Genomic DNA, 25,400 nt, shown 5'->3' on the forward strand with positions numbered 1-25,400 from the left:
TGCTAGTTGGCATAGTTACTGTGGGGACCAGGGGAGCAATGCAGAGAGACAATGATGGGAATGAAAGAGTGGCATCCACAGGGGTCCCTGCAATTAACCCTCTGTGTTCGCTGAAGCCTTTTTGTTGCAGGGTATTTTTTTTTGGCACGGATTGGAGATTGCATGATCAAAATAGCGTGTTTCTGTTTTCAATTGGTGAGGATATAGGGAGGGGTGGGGGCACATTGGATTTTGTGATGGGGAATTATTGGTGGGGGCACTTTGGGGACTAGTTTCTCCCCCCCCCTCCCAAAAAACCCCACCTTTTTAGGGTAAAATGCTATTGAAGGTTGAGGTGGAAGTGCATTTTAATCTGTTGCATTCACTGCTGTCTATCTAAAATTGGATTTAATGTGCAGTTTAGATCATTGGTGTTAATGAATTGCAGCTTGATGCTGAGAAGGAAAGGGCATTTCTTTAATAACCAGCATACTTTATGTGATTCATCATTTATAGAACGATTTTTAATTTGTGTCAAACCCCAGCACATTTTTTTGTTTTTTTTTTACATCTGTAATCTGTTGCTTTGGGAAATGATGTGGAGATGCCGGTGTTGGACTGGGGTAAACTGGGGTTAGACTTCTTACTGGCTTTGGGAAATGGTCAGGAATGTCAATGCACCCATTTAATATTTACTTGTACTAAAATGTTGTACTGTTTTTAAAAAAAAATATTGTTAACATCTAATGTAACATCTAATGAATCAAAAGGGATAAATCTGAAGAATGGAAAGCCTTTACAGAAGGGTTGAAGAATTTGAGTACTTAAACTGGTGTGTTTTTTTGAACTGTAAGAGTTTGGGTATGTAGTTGGCCCTCATCCTTGTTGTGGTTTGAGTTTCTGCTAATTTACTGCATTTAAAAGCATACACATGCATAAAAGGGCCCATGAGCTATATTGCCACTCGGTAGTTTTCTAGACTAAGTGCTGGGATGCCAGCAGACCAGATCACCTTGTATCCAGAGTTCCGCATGATTAACATGGGGTGTTGAGTTAGACAGCTGGCCTAATCGTTTTTTCCGATCGAGATTTATTCTCCTGATGTTTGCATGACATTCGAGGTGGCCAAACTGTTAACATTTTAAGAAAGTTCTAAAAGAGCTTAAATTTAAATGCTTTATTGTATCCTTATTAGAGGCTTGATTTATGTAGGGTAATGGCTGGAGGCAATCGTATTCTGGAGTCCAGATGACACAGGAAACCTCTTGAGCTTTGCTCTTGTAGTTCTAGAACAGACATCTGAAGTGAGATTGAAGTCTTTGTGTATATACATTGTAAATTGGCTTTTTGTTCAAAATATTTAACTGGCAGCTGTGTTGTAATTGGCCAGAGGCTGTATGCAGTGTACACATTGAAGGGATGTGATAAAAAGCTACAAATTTAATCAACAGTTAATTACTGTGGAGTCCATTTGATGTGATTTTTTTCTCATTAGTGATGCCATTTTCATTGCTTACTGTAAGAATAGAGGGAGTTGAGGAAGAAGAGAGATTGGCTTGGGATTACTGAATTTGAATGAAAGCTGAATCAACATTCACGTTATTTAGTCATTAACATGGGATGCCTCAGCAATCTTGTTTTAAACCTCTTAATTCAGACCTCTTGCATTCTGTCTGCTCTGATGGATCCTGTCTGTCCCAGTTTATTTCTTGCCAACTTTCTACTGCAGCTCAAACCTAGCTCCCTGCTATGTGGATTTGAAAATTCTTGCCCTCTTTTTCACTCCTTTCTATGGTCTTGTTTTACTCCACCTAGGCAACTTTGTCTTAACCTTGTGCTCTTCCTACCGTTCTCGACTTTGTGTCACTTGTTTCATTAATGGTAGTGTCCTCTGCAGTTGTACCCCTGTTCTGAATTCTCTCCTGAAATGCACTGCCTCACTACCGATCTGCATCACAAACCTTCTGAAAATCTGTGTCCGCACATTCGGGTACCCTCACTTATTGCTCAGGTCGTCCTTCTGTCTTGTCCCTGCAAAACAACTTGGGATGTTTTATTTGAGTTAAAGCCTAAAAGTGCAAATTTTAATTTGATTCCTTGCTGGAAGACAGCCATGTATGTTGACTGGTTATTTGACAGCACAACCAAAGTGTCTTAATCTGTCACATAGTATGGTTTCTGGTTAATGATTTGGAGGGAGAATCCCTGTATTTTTCCCCCCAGTGGATGACTGCTATGCCATGGCTTGAGGCCATAAACCTATGACATACTGATGTCCCAATTGTCTGTTTCCAGGCTACCCATTGTTACCATAATGCAATTTTGAAATATCTCTATTTACATCAATGTAAACGGATATGCACTTTCACACAGCTTGTGTGTGTGTCTCCCTGCTCAATCAGCAAATACTACACAGACCTGGGATGATCTTGTCCTGCGGCACTGTGTTCCACGTGAAGCAGTGTTCTTCTTACTTGAAACGTTAGAAGTGCCAATTCATTGATTTTTTTTTTACAAACTGTTATCCTAGCTGTGATCATTACCAGCTAAACCTGTTCCGAATAGAAACTCAAATTGACCAAATAAGAACATAAGAACATAAGAAATAGGAGCAGGAGTAGGCCATCTAGCCCCTCGAGCCTGCCCCGCCATTCAATAAGATCATGGCTGATCTGACGTGGATCAGTACCACTTACCCGCCTGATCCCCATAACCCTTAATTCCCTTACCGCTCAGGAATCCATCCATCCGCGCTTTAAACATATTCAGCGAGGTAGCCTCCACCACCTCAGTGGGCAGAGAATTCCAGAGATTCACCACCCTCTGGGAGAAGAAGTTCCTCCTCAACTCTGTCTTAAACCGACCCCCCTTTATTTTGAGGCTGTGTCCTCTAGTTTTAACTTCCTTACTAAGTGGAAAGAATCTCTCCGCCTCCACCCTATCCAGCCCCCGCATTATCTTATACGTCTCCATAAGATCCCCCCTCATCCTTCTAAACTCCAACGAGTACAAACCCAATCTCCTCAGCCTCTCCTCATAATCCAAACCCCTCATCTCCGGTATCAACCTGGTGAACCTTCTCTACACTCCCTCCAATGCCAATATATCCTTCCTCATATAAGGGGACCAATACTGCACACAGTATTCCAGCTGCGGCCTCACCAATGCCCTGTACAGGTGCATCAAGACATCCCTGCTTTTATATTCTATCCCCCTCGCAATATAGGCCAACATCCCATTTGCCTTCTTGATCACCTGTTGTACCTGCAGACTGGGCTTTTGCGTCTCATGCACAAGGACCCCCAGGTCCCTTTGCACGGTAGCATGTTTTAATTTGTTTCCATTGAGATAGTAATCCCATTTGTTATTATTTCCTCCAAAGTGTATAACCTCGCATTTCTCAACGTTATACTCCATTTGCCATATCCTCGCCCACTCACTCAGCCTGTCCAAATCTCTCTGCAGATCTTCTCCGTCCTCCACACGATTCACTTTTCCACTTATCTTTGTGTCGTCTGCAAACTTCGTTACCCTACACTCCGTCCCCTCCTCCAGATCATCTATATAAATGGTAAACAGTTGCGGCCCGAGTACCGATCCCTGCGGCACGCCACTAGTTACCTTCCTCCAACCGGAAAAACACCCATTTATTCCGACTCTTTGCTTCCTGTCGGATAGCCAGTCCCCAATCCACTTTAACACACTACCCCCAACTCCGTGTGCCCTAATCTTCTTCAGCAGCCTTTTATGGGGCACCTTATCAAACGCCTTTTGGAAATCCAAAAACACCGCATCCACCGGTTCTCCTCCATCAACCGCCCTAGTCACATCTTCATAAAAATCCAACATGTTCGTCAAGCACGACTTTCCCCTCATGAATCCATGCTGCGTCTGATTGATCGAACCATTTCTATCCAGATGCCCTGCTATCTCCTCCTTAATAATGGATTCCAGCATTTTCCCTACTACAGACGTTAAGCTGACCGGCCTATAGTTACCCGCCTTTTGTCTCCTTCCTTTTTTAAACAGCGGCGTAACATTAGCCGTTTTCCAATCAACCGGCACTACCCCAGAATGCAACGAGTTTTGATAAATAATCACTAACGCATCCACTATTACCTCTGACATTTCTTTCAATACCCTGGGATGCATTCCATCCGGACCCGGGGACTTGTCCACCTTCAGTCCCATTAGTCTACCCAGCACTGCCTCTCTGGTAACATTAATCGTATTAAGTATTTCTCTTGCTGCCAACCCTCTATCGTTAATATTTGGCAAACTATTTGTGTCCTCCACCGTGAAGACCGACACAAAAAACTTATTTAAAGACTCAGCCATATCCTCATTTCCCACTATTAACTCCCCCCTCTCGTCCTCCAAGGGTCCAACATTCACTCTAGCCACTCTATTCCTTTTTATATATTTATAAAAACTTTTACTATCATTTTTTATATTAATTGCTAGCCTAGCTTCATAGTCTATCCTTCCTTTCTTTATCGCTTTCTTAGTCTCTCTTTGTTGTTTCTTAAATTTTTCCCAATCACTTGTTTCTCCACTATTTTTGGCCACTCTGAAGTATGAGTGACTCAATCCTGAGTTACAAAATGGAAATAATCCTGAGTTACAAAATGGAAATAATATTTTCATTGTTTTCAGTTTCAAAATGCTCTTTGGCGATCGCTGCATAATATGTGCACTGTTTTGAGCTGCCAAGAATGTCCAGTGTTTCCACTGGGTCTCCCTTTTCTTTGCTAAGAGGAAGCTCTGGATCCTCAACTGAAAAGCCTAAAGCACAGTGCAGTCATGATGACATGGACATAAACTGTTCTATATTTGCATAAGAATTGACCTTTTCTGTTGTCCATTTAAAAGTGACTTTAATTTACCAGTTAAGTATGACTGAGTCATTGGATGATAGAATGAGCTTCATTGTTAGACTGCAGAAATGACTAAATATTTTAATTAAATAAAACACTATAAGTATCCTTATTCACTGTGACGAGGGATAGATTATAACTGATTCCTGAATTTGCCTCTATAGTGTTTCTTACCACACTCTCTGAAATGTTTTAAATTAATTACAGATTTGAGCTGGAGTCGGTTGAAGTGTAATTACATGGTTGCTTTGTTTAAAGTCCAATTCTTAAAATCTTTCTGAAAATATGTAACTCAAGCCTTTTAATATTTGCCATCCTTTTATTTTTCTCAATGGTTTAAAAATGCTGGTTCGGTACGCTGCTACCGTAGGCGCCAATCCTGACTGTCCAATGTGATGGAATTCAAAGAGAGCTGATACCTCGGAGTCTCACCAAAGGAGAGACTTTGTTGTTTTTGGTCAGTGACGATATAAATAGTGCTGCTGCAGGTATAACCATCATTCTTGATTTAGTCAATTGAAATAAACATGAATAAGTCAGACAATCAGACAAGGGTGGCACAGTGGTTAGCACAGCTGCCTCACAGCGGCAGGGACCTGGGTTTGATTCCTGGCTTGGGTCCACTGTCTGTGTGGAGTTTGCATGTTCTCCCCATGTCGGCGTGGGTTTCCTCTGGGTGCTCTGGTTTCCTCCCACAGTCTGAAATACGTGCTGGATAGGTGCATTGACCCGAACAGGTGCTGGAGTGTGGCGACTAGGGGAATTTCACAGTAACTTCATTGCAGTGTTAATGTAAGCCTTAGTTGTGACTAATAATAAATTAAACTTGAAAATCAACCCATCCTTTTGTAACTTGCATTTATGCAGCGCTTTTTGTGGTCTCAGGATGTCCCCAAGTGCTTTACAACCGGTCACTGTTGTAAGAACTGTGGCGACCAATTTGTGCATCATTAAGTTTCACAACAGCAATTAAATAAATGACCAGATCATCACTGTTAGCTCTTGGTTGAGGCAAAATGATTGAAGACACCAGGAGAACTCTTTCTCTCTCCCCCTTTTACTGAACTGCGCCATGGCATCTTTTACGTCCACCCAAGGCAAAAAAAACTTTTTCAGGCTCCTACTTCTCCCCCTCTCGTTGCAATGTTTGGTTTCTTAATTGAAAATGGTTTTGCATTTACACTCCCAAATTTGGCTTTCTTATTCACTGGTCCACAATTGACCCCGAACTAAGAGCAAATTTGGCAGTGGACAATTGAACCAAAGAAATGATACAGCATAAAAAGGGGTTATTCAGCCCATCTAGCATATGCTGACCCAGTGACACTCAGCTGTCCTTTCTAATCCCATCTTCCTGCACCTGGCCCTGTTTCCTGTTACTAAGCCAACGTTGGATCCAATTCACCACATTACCTTGTATCCCATGGGCTTTTATTTTTTGATCAGTCTGCCATGTGGGACTATGTCAGATACCTTACTAAAATTTGTGTAGAATGCATTCACTGCACTACCCTCATCAATCCTCCTTGTCACTTCCTCAAAGAATTCAATCAAATTTGTAAGACACGACCTTCCCTTAACAAAGCCATGCTGACTTTCCCTGATTAGTCCATGCCTTTCTAAGTGACAATTTATCCGATCTCTCAGGATTGATTCTAACAATTTGCCCACCACTGGGCTAACCTGTGGAACAATTTGCATTTATATAGTGCCTTTAAAGCAGTAAAATATCCCAGGATACTTCAAGTGTTATTAAACAGCAATTGACATGAGGAACGAGGTTATATTAGGATAGGCGATCCAAAAAGCAGTTGGAGTTATGTCTTAAAGGAGGAGAGAATGAGAGGGAGAGATTAGGGAGGTAATTTCAGAGTTTAGCCAGCTGAAGGCACAGCTGCCACTGGTGGTACAGTTTGAAAAAGTTTGTTGAATTTGGTCTAAAGGAATTCAATTCTAAAAATGTATAAAATTGACAACTGTCTGGTGCAAAACTAATACAGCAAGCTAATGGTTAACAAGAGTAAGCTAAAGGGAGAAATTTTAATATCAACAGAAATGCTAGAAATACTCTGATTCAGTCGTATCTGTGGAGCGAGAAATGAGAGTTAACATTTCGGGTTGATGCCCTTTCGTCAGACCTGGAAGAAGTTGAAGATTTAACAGTTTATAAGTGGAACAGTGTAGGAGGCTGAGGTCAGAGTGGGACAGAGACAGGGAATTAAAATGGCAAGCAACCGGAAGCTCAAGGTTATGCTTGCTGACTGAAAGGAGGTCTTCAGGAAAGTAATCACCCAAACACTTCTTGTTGCATTGGAGCATTACTATTACCGGTATCTTGCCCCAGGCTGGCTGGAGAGGGCAATAGGCATTTGTTTAACTGAAGCATTTTGTTTGCTGTGAACATTCCGAGTAATGCTGGGACGAGAGATTAAAACTATTTGGCACTGATCCCATCCACTGTTTTTCACGGAAGGTTTAAAACACTGGATGTTTGGAATAATTTGTGTTCTGCTTTCAGCCTGTATCAATGATTAGCCTTGCCTGCAGCAAGTCTAGATCTGCTTTGGAACTCGGTATTCTTCCAGAGGTATTCAAGACAGTGAAAGTAGTAGAATGACATTAGGACCTCAGTAAGTTTGATTTAATGTTTTCAGGCCCTATTTAATTCTGTTTACGTCACTGTGCTCATGTCCATTGCAGCACTCCTGGCACTGGTGGTAGTAGCAGCTCAGACACCATGGGGCCAGTGTTTTTCTCTAACTTGGTTTGCAGTGCGTCTAGGCACTTCAGGGAAAATCCATGGTCCAAAATCCAGTTGAAACATGACTTGAAAGCTCCCAGCAGAAGTGATTCAGTTATATTAACACAACACAACGCCATTATTTATTTAGGCGCTGATAGAACATGGGGTAGTGAATGCATTATCTAACACACAATTAACATTCTGCCTCTCCCTTTACCAGTGATTACTTTGCTACTACTTGCCGTGTTTCCTTTGGGGTGTGGGGCGGGGGTTGGGGTGGATATAGGTGGACTGGACCTGTCAGGCTTGCCTCAGTGGTAGCATTCTTGTCTAAGTCGGAAGGTTTTAGGTTCAAGTCCCAATCCAGAGATTTGAGCACAAATTGCAAACTTATACTTGAGCAAGTTACTGAGATTTGATGTTTCTGATTAAACCAAAGCCCCACCTGCCCTCTCTGGTGTCTGTATATTTGTGGATGAGTAGGGGAGCTCTTCTAGTATCCTGGTAGAAGAATATCAGGATGTATCCTAATATATATGCCTCAACTGGTTGTTTGGTCGTGTATCTTATTAATGTTTTAGGAACTTGCGCACAAATTGGATGTCACATTTCCCTCCATTGCAACAGTGACTACACTTCAAAAGTACTTAATTGGCTTTAAAGCTCTTTAAAATGTCTAATGTTCCTGGAAGGATCTATGTAACTGCAAGTCTTTTTCTTCCTTTGCCTTGTATGGGTGAGGACTTGGTGCCACAGATTTCTGGATTGTTTGAAGTTTCTTATACATCAACAGCAATGTGCAGTTGTACACTACCTTTAACAGAATGAAACGTATTACGGCATGTGATCTACTTAAAAAAAATAATGAAGCACCAAAGAAGGAGGCATTAGCAGGTGGTGTAAGTGAATATATTCGAACTTTGTATGTGTGTACATTTATATTTGAACACCCACCCAATTTTTACAAATGCTCCCTTAGTCCACTCCTATCAGACTTTGATCAGCTGCACACCCTGTAACAAGTTGAGCTGACAGTACGTGTAGAAGTCTGTGGCTTCAGGTCTGTGCATCAAATCAGAGGTTTGATGAGAAATGATGTAGCAGCAGGTTAAAATCTATCAGGACAAGGAAAGATTACATATCAGATTTAAAATACTGTATTTATGCAGCTGTCAGAACAGCTAAAACCTGTAGAGCTGCGACTATGCACCGACTGAGGGTTTTGCCCTTCACAAGGAAATAAACAAACATCCCTGTCCCGTAGACATTGCACTGCACAAAGGAACAGAGAGTTAGTTCTCCCGGTGTCCTTACACAGTGTAAACTCGGCTTAATTGGCTGCCTATCCCATTGATTTTTGTGGCACATTTCTGGAATACGTTAAGTGTCCAGGGTGTTGAGGGTAAGATCCTGGCATGGATAGAGGATTGGCTGACTGGCAGAAGGCAGAGAGTGGGGAGAAAGGGGTCTTTTTCAGGATGGCAGCCGGTGACTAATGGTGTGCCTCAGGGGGTCAGTGCTGGGACCACAACTTTTCATGATAAACATTAATGATTTGGAGGAAGGAACTGAAGGCACTATTGCTAAGTTTGCAGATGATACAAAGATATGTAGAGGGACAGGTAGTATTGAGGAAGCAGGGGGGGCTGCAGAAGGATTTGGACAGGTTAGGAGAGTGGGCAAAGAAGTGGCAGATGGAATACAATGTGGAAAAGTGAGAGGTTATGCACTTTGGAAGGAGGAATGGAGGCATAGACTATTTTCTAAATGGGGAAATGCTTAGGAAATCAGAAACACAAAGGGACTTGGGAGCCATTGTTCAAGATTCTCTTAAGGTCAACGTGCAGATTCAGTCGGTAGTTAGGAAGGCAAATGCAATGTTAGCATTCATGTCGAGAGGGCTAGAATACAAGAGCAGGGATGTACTACTGAGGCTGTATAAGGCTCTGGTCAGATCCCAATTGGAGTATTGTGAGCAGTTTTGGGCCCCATATCTAAGGAAGGATGTGCTGGCCTTGGAAAGGGTCCAGAGGAGGTTCACAAGAATGATCCCTGGAATGAAGAGCTTGTCATATGAGGAATGATTGAGGACTCTGGGTCTGTACTCATTGGAGTTTAGAAGGATGAGGGGGGAGCTTATTGAAACTTACAGGATACTGCGAGGCCTGGATAGAATGGACGGGGAGAGGATGTTTCCACTAGTAGGAAAAACTAGAACCAGAGGGCACAACCTCAGGCTAAAGGGACGATCCTTTAAAACAGAGATGAGGGGGAATTTCTTAAGCCAGAGAGTGGTGAATCTGTGGAACTCTTTGCCACAGAAGGTTGTAGAGGCCAGGTCATTGAGTGTCTTTAAGGCAGAGATAGATAGGTTCTTGACTAATAAGGGGATCAGGGGTTATGGGGAAGAGGCAGGAGAATGGGGATGAGAAAAATATCAACCATGATTGGCGGAGCAGACTCGATCTCAATGGGCCGAGTGGCCTAATTCTGCTCCTATGTCTTATGGTGCACAGTGGCAACCCCAATTGCATACACTAGCTCTCGCACTTCCAACAAAAATTACACTTCACTTTCTGTTTTGCTTATGATTTTCCTGCAACAATGGTGCAAATTTCCTTTCTTGGTTCACTATTGATTGTTGCTAGAGACAAGTTAATCAAGATGATTGTTTTTAACTTTTACCTGAATGGATGATTGGAGATTTTCTTGCTCTGGTGCCGGGTGGGGATGCAGCACAGAACACAAGAGGAGAATTTGTTTTTCTCAAAGTCCTAATTTTACTTTAGTGCTCTGGCAGTTAGCAGGTTTTTCATAGCGTCCCCACCCTAGTGAAGTCATAAACCACTAAGCCTGTGAATCAGTTGTGAGGTAGGTAATTGCTTGCCAAGGGAGTGTTTTGGGTCAGCTGAAGTAGTTGATGGCAGGCCCGTACTCTGTGTAACTTCGAGGAAATAAAGGTTTCCTGTCCTTAAAAGGTGCTAAATGTGTTGGCCTGTCATTCCTTCCTCCTTCCCGTATCTTTCTTCATGTGATAGTGAATGATAATGGGGCTATTTCCCATTAGTTGCATCTTGATTCTTTTCCCTGCTGATATTCAAAGTGAAAGCGAAGACAGAGTGGTTTACGAGAGAGAACTCTAGATGGTGGGAGGTCCCTAGACAGCAATCTGGAGCAAAAGATTTAGCTAATTTTTCGCTGCTCCCCCACTGATGGTAGTGAGGTCAAGTGTAGCACTTAGCCTCAACTGAGATCAGCTAACTTACTGCAGACCAAATCTGGGACCCGCCCCCTCTGATTTCAGTGTCATGTTCTGTTACTGAGCTTTTCACTGGGAACAGGATTGGAGTGCATCTCCGCGTCAGAGTGGAATTTGTTAGAATTGACTTACTGGTGCAGGCAGGGAGATGTAGAAAGTGTGATAATGGAAATTATCCCTCTGGTTTCCTGCCTCATCCATGCTCTAAACTGTGCGTGACAAGCAACGTGCTGTATTCTGCTGTTGAGAAGGAGCTTTTCTGATTTGGGAAACTAGTATGCTTGTGTGCTGACGTGGTTTGAAATGATCACCACTGATTAGGCCATTTACAATAGCTTTGTGCTGAAGTAGTTTTTTCTTAGTGCTGTTGTGAGCTGACACACTAATTTAGGGCTTGCATGTTTTATACAAGATAAAATGCTCCTGCAGCTGGCTGTGGGAGTTTTACAGTAGGAAAAGCTGTGCTTGTGCTTCCTTGCATTTTCTCCTTCAAACCCCCCCCCCCCACATAAATCTTCCACTATATCGAAATACATCCTCTTCAAACCACAAGACACTCCACACCTTTACCTCCTCCATCCTTCCTTCCCTCCATGAGTGCTTGTTTAACATCCAGTCCATCATAATGCTATGCTATGCCATGCTGTGTTGACCATTCACTCTAAATCCCCTAACCTAACCTATCAGTTGCTAAGACAGTCCACATCTGTCTCCACCTGCTGATGTAACCCTCTTGACTTTGAAAAAAGGAACACTTGCATCTGTCATTCCATTAATATGTTGTGGCAAACTCTGACACATTCACAGCAAGTTGGCCTTGTGGAGTTGAGCAAGATTACGATGAGGTAGATTTTGCATACACATGGAAGCTGACCCCACACTGAGGGGCAGCATGGTTACAAGCAATCAGAGGATGCCAAGGATGGAACATTGTGCACTCCTGCGATAACTATTGGTGTGAAGGAAATGTCATTACAGGAGATGTGCTGACCAAATGAAATTTGATGCAGATAGATGTAAAGTGTTGTCCATGGGAAGGAGAAATGGGCAACACATGGACTCTGTGAAGAGTGTTGAGGCAGCTATGGATGAAGCTAGAAAACCCCAATGTGTCAATCGCATCCAACTAATGCAGAGTATCAATTGATAAACCCAATTTATTGTTGAACTGCATAAACAGGACTGCAGAATGAAAGTCAAGGAGGTGGTATTCAAGTCCTATGCACCTTCGATATGGAGTTCAACTGTACTCAGTAAGACACGACTTCTGAAGGTGGTGCAGAGAAAGACATGAAGCTGATCCTGAGTGTAGGGCCCCTTGTTGGAGACACTTGGGTTATTTTCAGCTGGGAAAAGGGGTATCAGGGAAATGTTAAAAAATATATAGAAGATAGTTGAGGTCTCTTGACCATCCACCCATGACAGTTGTGGCAGCAGCTGCCAGGACCCTATGCTTTGGAATCCCTTCCCTAAACCTCTTTAGTTCCCTCATTCTTTTGGAATGCACCTTAAAACTTTGATCAAACCTATCCTATTGTCACCTTGTATGACTCGATGTCAACTTTACTTTGCGCTCCTGTGGAATGTGTTAAAAGTGTTATATCATTGCAAGTTGTTGAACGGAGATAAACTAACTTGAGATGCTATTTCTTATCTGAAAGTAGAGCAAGGTGACAAATATTCAAGCTAGTAAAAGAGATAAGTTTAGAAGTGAAGGAATTGGTTACAGTCATCAGCCTATTGAATTGTGGTGGTGAAAACCCCTGGAATTAAAACAGTTGGATGATGCAGTGGAGAGAGGTTGGGATTTTGATTGATTCAGTTGAGATTACTCAAGTGGCCTTCCTTACCTGTAAGTGGAATGTGATTGCTGGGAGTGAGTTCTATAATTATAGTTTGAAACAACTCTGCAAGGAACATTTAAAGGCTGACACTGTAATGTTCCATAACTCCAGTCGCTTCTTAAAACTTAGCTTTTTAGTTTGTCATTTTTTTTGTGCATGTACCACTTAATCTTTCCTGTCTGGCTCAAATACAGTACTGCTAGTTCCAAGTGTGAGGCTAGCCATATACCCTCCAGCCTAAGGTTCTGGGTAAGGATGCATTTACTGAGATTTGGATTATGAAATGGATACGGAGGAAGAACCATACCACCCATAAAAAAAACTAGGAAAGAAACCAAGCAAGAAAAATGCTTATATTTAAATTGCAGAACCTCATCTGCTAGAAGCAACACTAATAGATAGGGCGGGATTCTCTAGTACAGAAAATTTGGTGTTCCAGCCAAAAACGCATTCGCGACACTGGAAAGTCCCAGCCGCAAATGAGGACAGAAAATTTCCAGCCAAGACTTCTGACAGTGAATTTTACTTTTTTAGTACCTTCCTGCAGTTGCAAAACAACAATGTAGATTGTGTTTTATACTTTAAAAAGCATCCAACAAATGGAAGAGTTGTCTTTTACTGAAGTGTGTGTTGTATGGAAAGAAAATGATGCACGTTTGGGAGCAGGAAGACTGAAGCTGTGTTAGTTGTCAGTGTCAGACAGGCTTTACTACATGTCTGCTTTTTAATTGAGTGCTTCAGATGTCGTATATAGCAGAGGCCACAGGCGTCAGATCCTTCTCCCGGGTAGCTTCTCTCGAGGGACAGGCGTGACGGGTTTACTGTCATCTTCCATGCTATTCTTTTCGATTGGGGTTAACCTCAGTTGCTGCTGTTTTGAGATGGTTGGTCTGGCTGAGATCCATGAATGACTGAGCAGTTCAAATTTTTCTGTTTTGGGTGGGGTTCAGGAAGCAACAATAAACGAAATGCCAGCAATAAGCTTAAAATATTTTTTGAGCTTCCATCTATATTCCCTGAAGCTTAATTCATTTGAATACAGAACCATTGGGTATTGCAGCTTTTCTTTACACTGCCTTGTGGCTTTGTGCAGTGCTTTGTTTCGGTAATGTTGCATCAATGTCAAATTAGTTGATTGGATGCAAAGGCTATTGATTTTTGTAATGGCTTTTGGCATTTGAACAAAATCTTCTCAATGAAGCTGCACAGGATTGCGGAAGTCAGCTGCTCCTCGAGGGAAATTGGATCAGATTATCCTGGAATATTACAAAGGAACTTAGATTAGATTATTCTGAGATATTTTGAGCTAACTCCACCCAGCAAAAATCCAGAGGGAAGGAAGGAAAGCAAATGGAATGAACCTGAAGCTGTCGATATTGTTCGGTCTTGTCAATTCTTGTACCTTTGTGGCGATGCGGTACCTTCTGCACATTCCCATGGCTTTAAAAATGCACACTGAACATGACATCATAGTCTGTGGAGTTAGGCCGAATGTTTTCTTTGTCTCTAAGCATCTTAATTCCAAACAACAGGAATCCTTAATTGAGCCCTGTGCAGAGCAGTTTCAAAATGAGACGCAGTATTTCCAGTGCAACTCTTAACCCACTCCATACTAGATTTTCTTTCACTTTGTCAGAGCTTTTCACTGTGTAAAAAGAAATTGCCACATTTGAGTATTTTGACTGGACCTTGAGACCTCATTAGGAGTTACTGGCTGGAAGGACTGCTGCAAGGAACTAAACTGACACCAGTCATCCATGAACCTGGATTGTTTCTATTTACATCTATGCAAATTTTTGCTCTCCTCGCATTTAGGCTTTGTCACAAACTTGTTCTAACTTCTGCTACAGTGGAGTTTTGTGCAAACTTGTCTATTTTCTTTGCTCAGGTGTTAATGAAAAGGATTAATTGGAGCAAGTAAACTCTCATATTCAATTTCCACAGTCACTTAAATCCAAAGCACAGCATTACCCTGAGCAGACCATTTATTATGGATTTTCTCTTGTGACAAAATGTGGGTTTGTTTATACAACTCAATATCATGGAAAAGTTCTTTAATTATTTATAAAGTCTTTATAAAGTCTTTGGATGAGCACTTGAAACATCATAACATTTGAGGATATGGGGCAAGTACTGGAAAATGGGAGCGTGACTTTAGTGGTAGTTTTGCCGGTACAGACTCAATGGGCCGAAGGACCTTTTCTGCATTGTATGACTCTGTATGCTCAGTATTGTTTAGACAATGGCCTTTCAGCTAAAATCAAGTGTAGTATGGACAGGTTGCACTTGGTTGAGGTCATTGGGTTACATTTAAGCTTCATTTGAAGCAATTTTTAAAAGCGGCATCTCAGCCTTTTGGCTAAGATGCAAATGAGATCAAGCCTTGGAGGAGATGAGTCTGCAGCTACTCCAATCAGCTTGGCTCATGTAGATCAGGCCCAAGACAGGAGTGGAGGCCCTGTCTTGTCAGCTTGGATCGGAAATGTCTCAACTTGTTGAGACTCTGAATTGGACTTGATTTGATTGAATTGGAAAAGTATATATTTTTTTTAAATGGCCTTGTATAGTAGTTTCATCCTGCCCCAAAAAAATCATTTGTCTCACTCCAAACATACTGGAAGAATCCTACCTTTTCATACCCAGGTGTTACTCAATGCACCGTGGTTTTGGATGTGTTGGGGGTGGAGGGAGCAGTAACAGTGAAATCAAGAGACAATTAGTACAGATCCAAAAATAACTATCCTCGTCTTAGCAAGCATCCCTGAGTTGATACGTGCTCTGTTTCACATGTGTGTTGTACATTACCGAGGGAAGCAAAGTTGAGTATTTGCATAATCCTCTAATGGTAAACTGAGATGTGCATATTTACCTGACTGAGAGCGAGAGACTCATGGATGTTTGCAGCAGCACTAACAAGTTAGAAAGTGCAGTGCACTTGATGGCAGTGGTAGCTGAGGCAGCAAATTCTAATATTGAAGCTGTTGCTCTCCCTGCTCTGAAATTGCATCTCGACCTCATGTAGCACTGTCACTGATCACTTTTCATTTCTCAAAAGTTAGGAAATCTAAATATACTCGCTCACAAGTCGCAATTTCTCACCCTCTTGCTTGCTGTTGGAGCTTCTGAGTACTCAAGCTCATATTTCATAGAAACCCTACAGTGCAGAAGGAGGCCATTCAGCCCATCAAGCCTGCGCTGACAACAATCCCATTCGAGTCCTATCTCTGTAACCCCACATATTTATCCTGTTAAACTGCCCCTTAGTGTCAGGGGAATTATCATGGTCAATCCCACCTCACCCAATATCTTTGGACTGTGGGAGGAAACTGGAGCACCCGGAAGAAACCCATGCAGACACGGAGAACGTGCAAACTCCAGACAGTCAGTGACTCGAGGCCAGAATTGAACCCGGGTCCTGCGCTGTGAGGCAGGAGTGCTAAGCACTGTGCCACCATGGCGGCATGTTGGCACAGTGGTTGGCACTCTGTTTTTCTTTTGGTTTGAGTATAGCAATGTCCTGTGGTTTTAACAAATATTTCATGATCAAGATGAGCATTTATGACAGCTACACGAGCAAAGTTGTGGCTTTGTCCAGCAGGGAATACTACTGGTGAAAATGGTTTCTCCCTCCGTCCACTGCCCTTCCCTCCACTGTTCTTAATTTTTTCCCTATAATTAAAACAACTCTCTATTGAGGTGGTTGTGCTCTGATATCTTGTTGCTGACCTTTGGCAGGGTATTCAACTATGACTGGGAGTGGTTTAGTCAGGGGATGGGAAGAGAGGGGGATTTATCACAGCTGAGCTCAGCATTTCTCTTGCCTGATGTCTACAATTGTGCACTTCCAGCAGTAGAACCTGTGCAACAGACTGATGTTTTGGCTCTTGCTACTGTGGTTCTGCCTTGCCAGGTGTGGGAAAGTGCCAAACTTCTCTCTCTTTTGGAGCAACTTCTCCTGTCAGGACACGATTAAGACAGCATACCAGAATCTCAGGTGTGAAACTGTCCTCCACCTCCCTTACGCTAGTGGGAAAACATTCTGGGCTGCATTGCTGCTGTTTTCCCTCCTCTCCATCTGGTCTATCATGCACAGGTGTTCCTGCTAATAAAGCAAAATGACAGTAGATGCCATGAAGTGGCTATTTGTACCACATCCTGACTCCGTCACCCAAGTATGAAAGAAAGTTCCTTTTGGATTCCACTTGTCGAAATGCTACTTACAGTAAAGACGTGATTTAAAACTGACTGCAGCATCCTCTGTCTGCACCACAAATCTACCACCAGAAGTGGTTGTGGATCAAAACATTCTTAGTCGTAACTGAAATATTTCCAATTACTTTATCATGAACATAGACCTTATGCAAAGCATAGGATTGGAATTATATTGTACTACTGGAAAACAACTTTATAACCTTTGTATGCAAATATTATGATTACCTTAGTGAATGGAGTGTTGTTGTATGTTGAAGCAATATGCTGTTTAAAAACTGATCAAAACCACCTTCTGTACCTGGTTTTGTTTCTGTGGTGAGAGCCAGTGACCTCACCTACCGCAAAACCAGCATCGGGGTTGAACTAACAGATGTAAAAATCCGCTCATTTTCTTCCTGTATGACTTTTTAATTTCAGTTCCTTCAACGTCTGGCCCACTGGTCACTTAGAATATACAAGCATCAAGATACTGATTTGTACTTGCACCATCTCCTCCAACCTCTCTTCATCGAACCCCATCATCATATTCCAATCTACCTCAAGCACTTATCTAGCTTCCTCTGAAGTACATCTGTTCCATTCACCTCAAATAAATTTCATATTCTAACCACTCTAAACTTCTCCTGAATTCACTGTCTAATTTATTAGTAACTACTGTATAGTTATGGCTCCTGTTTTGGCGGTCTCCATAAGGGGATCATCTTCTCGTTCACCCTATCAAACCTCTTCCTACTTTTTAAAAGTCTGTCAGGTCACCACAACCCCCCACTCAGAGCTTTTCTTCTTTCTAGCTTTTTCTGTTCAACTTTTTCTAAGTATATTCAGCCAGTTTTGCTATCATCTTTGTGAAACAGCTTTACACTTTCTCCAATATTTCAGTGTCCTTTTTTATATTATTGAGATCAGAATTGTGCGCTGCACTTTTTAAGTGTGATCTAACCAAGGTCCGATACAAATTTAACATTGACCATACCAGCTCCCCTTGCCATCACTGAATCTCCACCATTGAATAGAAATTTAATTGGACCAGCCACATAAATACTGTTGATTGCAAGAGCAGGTCAGAGGCGCAGGGACTTGGCAGTAAGTAACACCCCTCCTGACCCCCAGAATCTGTCCATCATTCACAAGGCACCGTGTAAGGTTGTGATAAATGCTCTCTGCTTGCCTAGATTAGTACAGCTCCAACAACAATCAAGAATTTCAGCACCAATTACAACAAAAGGGCCCAATTGATTAGCACCCCATTTAGAAAGTCAAACATTCATTCCCCCTACCACTGGTGCAACATGGTTGAAGTGTGTACCACCTACAAACTGCGGTGTTGTTAGGAAGGCTGCAACAATTCACCAAGGCTCATTTTGCAATCTTCAAAACTCCCAAACACTGACACCCAGGAACAGATACATGGGGGCACCACTGCCTGCAAGTTCCCCTCTTAAGTCATACACCATCCTGACCTTAATTTGCAATTTCATCATCGTTGCTGGATCAAAACCCTGGAATTCCCTTCCTAACAACACTGGTTGTGCTTACGCCATACAAACTGCAACAGTTCAAGAAGGAAGCTTGCCACCCCATAAGGACAATTAAGAATAGGCATTTAATGCTGGCCATGTTGGCTATGCCCACATCATATGAATGAATCAAAAAGGTTACCTTTCTATTTCCTCTTCACACGCACACAGTCTTGAGGTCTTTAGGAGAATACCAAGTGGAAGTATCAAGACAAAAAAAAGGTGTGATCAAAGCTTTTTAAGCTGTTGAGAAAAGTGCAGGTAGAAAAGTAAGTGACTTTGGAAGAGTTCCAGAGAGCAGTGATGGAGCGACTGAAAGGCAAGCCATATACAGAGCAGAAATAGTGTGTAGTAATCCAGAGTTAGAGGAGTGGAGTAGGAAATAGGGCTGAAGAGGATTGCTCAAGGGCACAAGATTTGAAAACCAGGATAATGACCTTTGAAGTGATGGCTCATAATGGCTCATCATATTTATTGAGCAGTCAGTCTGTAGTCAATGATGCAGTTTCCAATGAGTCATTTGGGTGCCTGTACAGTGAGTGTCTTTCATGACCAAAGATGTGATGCAATGCCATATGTCAAAGCAATACTGCATGGTTTGGCTTCACAGCGAGAAAGCTGTGCAGTAGCTGTCCTAAATTCAAAACTCTTCAGTCTTTGTGACTTATTTTGGGTAAAGCGACAAATATTCATGTTTTAGAGATGCTAGCACTTCAAGAGGATTTTGGAATTGTGAATTAATCTTACAAATGAGCAGAACAGTGACAGATGTTCAGTATAGATAAATACATGATTACATATGCTAAGTGTAAGCATAAGTGCATTAAGTATCTTGTGGGTGATGTAGAAATAGTTTAGCCAAAGTATTAGGAAGGGTAATATGTATGGTAATACAGTGGTTATATATGGACAAACACTGATCATGGTCAATACAAATGGCCTGCCTTGTCCATGTTGACATTTTAATTTACCTCACTAAACATTGCAGTGGAGTCGTAATGGTATTTTGTAAATTCTTAGTATTATTTTGAGACAGGGGCTTGCAGTAAACCTGTGCTTCAGAGCAAGTGGAAAGATTTGATAAATAATTCATTGTGGCTGATTGTTGATGCAGGGATTGAAGATGGTCAGTTCTGTTCCACTTGCCTCAAGTGCAATCTCTCGATCCATGCCTGACATTGCACTCTTTTATCTTTAGATAACCTCTTGTGGTTCCTACAGCAACAAGGTATCAAACACTTAGCATTTGATTTGTCATAGCCAGACTTGTGAATAGCTCTTTGTGAAATCATCTGTGCCAGTATATTCGTCCAATTTGCCATACCTCCAAGTAGATGGGCAGTTTTCAATTCTGCAAATCCTGCTTTAGTTGATCCAAGACATGGGAACATAGAACTTAAGAGCAGAAGCCACGCAGCCCCAAGACCTTGTGGATGGGGCAGAGCCTCTATCAGCTTGCTATGAGAAACCTGTTTTTGGCTCTTGATACAAACTCTCCCTTGTCACTGCTTCCATTCCTCCCCAGGACTGTTCTTTGAGGTTGAACTAGACAATGTGAAACCTGTCTTTATCAATCCTGGACAAAGCTCTGAACTTTCATCACTATTATGATTGTCCATGCATACTTCCACCACTGAAGATTGGCCACATAAAGAGCCATGATGTGGAGATGTCGGCGTTGGACTGGGTAAACACAGTAAGAAGTCTCGCCACACCAGGTTAAAGTCCAACAGGTTTATTTGGTAGCACAAGCTTTTGGAGTGTTGCTTCTTACTCAGGTGAGTGAAAAGTTGTGTTAACAAACAGGGCATACGTAGACACAGACTCAATTTACAAGATAATGGTTGGAATGCGAGTCTTTATAGGTAATCAAGTCTTAAGTATAGTGTGGAGTACTACACACCAGTACTACATGTCCAGTACTTCCCCGGAGCAGAGAAGCTACGACATCTTCTCTGGAGCCTTCAACATGTCATCGATGAAGACGAACATCTCGTCAAGGCCATCCCCACACCCCCACTTCTTGCCTTCAAACAACCACACAACCTCAAATAGACCATTGTCCGCAGCAAACTACCCAGCCTTCAGGAGAACAGTGACACGACACCACACAACCCTACCACAGCAACCTCTGCAAGACGTGCCAGATCATCGACACGGATGCCATCATCTCACGTGAGAACACCATCCACCAGGTACACGGTACACACTCTTGCAACTCGGCCAACATTGTCTACCTGATACGCTGCAGGGAAGGATGTCCCGAGGCATGGTACATTGGGGAAACCATGCAGACGCTACGACAACGGATGAATGAACACCGCTCGACAATCACCAGGCAGGAGTGTTCTCTTCAGCAGTCACAGGCATTCAGCCTCTGAACTTCGGGTACGCGTTCTCCAAGGTGGCCACACGACAACATAGAATCGCTGAGTAAAAACTGATAGCCAAGTTCCGCGCACGTGAGGATGGCCTCGATCTGGATCTTGGGTTCATGTCACACTATCTGTAACCCCCACGACTTGCCTGGGCTTGCAAAATCTCACTAACTGTCCTGGCTGGAGACAATTCACACTTCTTTAACCTGTGCTTAACGCTCTCTCCACTCACATTGTCTGTACTGTAAAGACTTGATTACCTATAAAGACTCACATTCCAACCATTATCTTGTAAATTGAGTCTGTGTCTATGTATGTCCTGTTTGTGAATGCAACTCTTCACTCACCTGAGAAAGGAGCAACATTCCACAAGCTTGTGCTACCAAATAAACCTGTTGGACTTTAACCTGGTGTTCTGGGATTTACTGCACATAAAGGGCAGCAGTAGCAGGAGTCAGGTAATGAGCCAGAGTTCAGAGAAAGGGAGTGGACCAGGCGATATAGCTGGAGAGATGTGTTCAAGTAAAGTGGAGAGATTTGAAAATCTTTGTCTCTATCCAACCTCCCATTTGTTTGAATTCTCATGCTGACCTTCACTTCCACCCCACTGCCGCCAATAAAATTCTAACTTATCCAGTGCTCTGCTGTCCATATTGTCATCAGTACATAGGACTTAGGAGCAGGAGTCGGCCATTCAGCCCTTCAGACCTGTTCTGCCATTCAATAAGATCATGGCTGATCTCGTGTGCTCTGAACTCTGCTTTTCTGTCTGCCTGCCTTCTCTCTCTCTCTCTTCTCTCCCCCACCCACCCCCCCTCTCCAAATAACCCCTGCCTCCCTTCTCCAATCGAAAACCTGCTTAACTCAGCCTTGAATAAATTCAATGACCCAGACTTCTCTGCAGGAGAGAATTTCCCATTCTAACATCTCCATCTTAAAAGAAAGATCTCTTATTTTTTCAACGGTCCCCTAGCCCCGCCCAAGGGAGGAAACATCCTCCTGGTATCTACCCTATCAAGCCCTTGTCCTTGAGTCCTGCTCTTCTGTCACATTGGCTCCCTGTACTCATCACTTTTCCAAATCCTCGTCTTCGAGGTCTCTGCTTGCCCTGTCCAAGCAGCAATGTGGGAGTACTTTCACCATATGGACTGCAGGGGTTAACCACCTTCTCAAGGGCTACCAGGAATGGGCAATAAATGCAGGTCATGCTGCAATGCCCCTGATTGAATAAAATGGAGCAGACTGGATTGTGAGTGTTTACTGTACATTATTTGTCCTGGCCTCCTCATAGGTAATGGTGTAATAAAATGTTTTAATAACCCACAAAGTTGGGTTGTATTTTTAAATTCAAGCATGTTAATATAACAGATATTGATGGACGTGTTTGCTAAATATTTATTTTTGCAATGCATTTTTGTACCTGAAAATCTAAAGAGGAACTGTGAATTTACAAGGGAATTTAAAAAAAAAAATGAAAAATTGACAAGTTGCTGGCACTTATCCAGCCTTTCTTCATCCTCACTGTTTGGGGAAAGCTCAATAAAAGTCTCACATCTGGAGTCCTTCCTGCTTCCTTCCCTGACCAGAAGCATCACCAAACAGAAGGACATGGATGGACTTTAACAGCAACTGGTGTCAAAATCTGCTTTTCAGAGCAAAATAAGTTTAGTAAATTATCCCATTGGGTGTCAAGGAAGTGAGTGTTCCAGGTTTTGTAGTTTGTTTTATCTTGATATTTCTAATCTCTTGGAAGAGGAAATCATAGAATCCTACAGTGCAGAAGGAGGCCATTCAACCCATCGAGTCTGCACCAACCACAAACCCACCCAGACCCTATCCCCATAACCCCATGCACTTACCCTAGCTAGTCCCCCTGACACTAAGGAGCAATTTAGCATGGCCAATGAACCTAACCCGCAAATCTTTGGATTGTGGGAGGAAACTGGAGCACCCGGAGGAAACCCACGCAGACACGGGGAGAAAGTGCAAACTCCACACAGACAGTGTCCCAAGCCAGGAATTGAACCCAAATCCTTGACGCTGTGAGGCAGCAGCGCTAACCACTGTGCCACCGTGCCGCCAAACCAATTCAATGGGAAAAAGGAACAAAAGAATGGGGGCTACCATCTTTAATGTTTCACTAATCACCAGTTACTGTGTTGAATTAACCAACTGGTAGTTGATTTATGACAGCACCTGGCAATTTTCCCTTCTAGTCTATCTACGTTTTGTACAAAGAGACAGTAACTTGTGTTGGGATATAATTCAGCAGGCACTAGTCACTCATGAGATGCAAGAAAATGTGTGTTTCCAGAAGTTAAATGATTGTCTCACATCCCCAAGTGTCAAATGTACTTGAAGCTTGTAACATTAATTTAAATTCTGAGATCATGAGGCTACTAAGAGCACTCGGCTCCATTCAAGTAGGATAAGGAGGCAAAATTGATAATGGCTTTTGCTTCCAGTTATCCACAGTTGGAAGACATGTTTGTGTAGATGTTCAGCAAGGATTGGGTGATGTTCCTTAATAAAATAGTCAGATTCATGAAAGTGACTGAGTGCTATGGAATTGAATTGATTTGGTGGCACAGTGGTTAGCACTGCTGTCTCACAGCGCCCGGGACCCGGGTTTGATTCCTGGTTTGGGTCACTGTCTGTGTGGAGTTTGCATGTTCTCCCTGTGTCTGCGTGGGTTTCCTCTGGGTGCACTGGTTTCTTCCCACAGTCCAAAGATGTGCAGGTTAGGTGAATTGGCCATGCTAAATTCTCCCTCGGTGTACCCAAACAGACGCCAGTGTGGCGCGACTAGGGGATTTTCACAGTAACTTCATTGCAGTGTTAATGTAAGCCTACTTGTGACTAATAAATAAACTTTTTTATTTTACTTTTATTGTCACTTGAATTGTGATAGTGAAAAGTATTGTTTCTTGCGTGCTATACAGATAAAACATACTATTCATAGAGTACATAGGGGAGAAAGAAAGGATTTAGTGCAGAATATAGTATTGCAGTTACCAATAGGGTGAAGAGAAAGATCAGCTTAATATGTGATAGGACAATTCAAAAGTCTGATGGCAGCAGGGAAGAAGCTGTTCTTGAGTTGGTTGGTTGATGAAATAGGACGGAAGGTTGAATAGATTGAGGTGTTTTAAATGTTTAGTTCTAGGCTTTAGAAAACAAAAAAGGAAAGGTTTCAGAAGTTGCATTCGAAGTTTAGAATTAATTTGGCATGTTTCTAGCTGTTCAGTTTTTGGTTTGAAACAGTATGAAGTTGTTTGTATTGGCAGCAACATGCAGGGAAATGTTCAGCATTCTTTTCATGTTATCTGCCTGGTTGCATGTGCTTGTCCTGTCAACAAGCGAGTCACTTTTTTCTTGTCTGCCTTGGCAAGTCCTGCTTGAATTTTTGAATGCTGCAAATATTTAAGCGTGTCTGTAGTTTTGTCAGGGGTAGGGTGGGGGAGGTGCAAGGAGGGGAGCAGGGCAATTAGGGAGTGGAGAGAGAAAGTTGACTGTTATCATGTCTTGCTTGCCTGAACTAGTTCTGTTGTGAAATAGCTTGACATACAAGAATGTTTTAAGAAGATTCACCTGCACAACTAGTCGTGAGGAAGAAGTTGTATCCTGTGAAAATGGCCAAGTGCTGAGTTGCAAACCCTGTTGATTAACACTTTCAGATGGCCCAGCTACATTTTTAAAAGTTTAAAGTTTATAAGTGACAGTAGGCTTACATTAACACTGCAATGAAGTTATTGTGAAAATCCCCTAGTTGCCACATTCCGGCACCTGTTCGGGTACACCGAGGGAGAATTTAGTATGGCCAATACACCTAAACAGCATGTCTTTCAGACTATGGGAGGAAAGCCACACAGACATGGGGAGAACATGCAGACTCTGCACAGACACTGACCCACGCCCAGAATCGAACCTGGCTCTCTGCTACCACTGTGCCACCATGCCGTGGATTCATAGACTGATTGCCACAGGAGATACCAAAACTGATCAAGGCTGAACAGATCAAGACTTGCTTCTCTAGAAAAAAAAAACTGAAACATTCAAGCTAATAAAGGGGCTTGATGGAATAGACGTAGATAAGATGTTTCCATTTGTGGGAAAGTCCAGAACTAAGGGCCATAAATGGAAGATAGTCTCAGAAGATCCAATACGGAGTTCAGGAGGCAACTTCTGTATCCAGAGAGTGGTTAAAACGTGGAACTTGCTACCACAGTGGGTAGTTGAGGTGGATAGCATACATGTATTGAAACGAAAGCTAGATAAACACATGAGAGAGGAAGGAATAAAATAGTTATGATGATGGGATTTGCTTTAGAATGGCCAGAGGGGGCTTATGTGGGGTATAAATCCCATCATGGACCTGTTGGGTCAAATGATCGCTTTCCATACTGGAAATACTTTGTAGTTTCCTGTTTGAATGTGCTTAAGTATGCTGCAGGTTTGTTAAGTTGGCTGGTTGTCATAACATGTAAAAGTTAACCTGTGCTTGATAGTCCAAATCAAAGAACAGAGAAATGCATGAGTGCATAACAGCCACCTTTCCTCTGTGCTCATGATGTATCTATATTCAAATCTG

At 42.4% G+C, this 25,400-nt stretch overlaps 1 protein-coding gene across 3 annotated transcripts in view; it reads left to right on the forward strand.

The window, feature by feature from the left end:
• LOC144502902 (coronin-1C-like) overlaps positions 1-25,400 on the forward strand; it is a 189,877-nt gene that overhangs the window by 45,107 nt on the left and 119,370 nt on the right. The window lies entirely within an intron of this gene.

Source organism: Mustelus asterias, chromosome 13, assembly GCF_964213995.1.
Source record: "Mustelus asterias chromosome 13, sMusAst1.hap1.1, whole genome shotgun sequence".
Classification (NCBI taxonomy): Eukaryota; Metazoa; Chordata; class Chondrichthyes; order Carcharhiniformes; family Triakidae; genus Mustelus; species Mustelus asterias.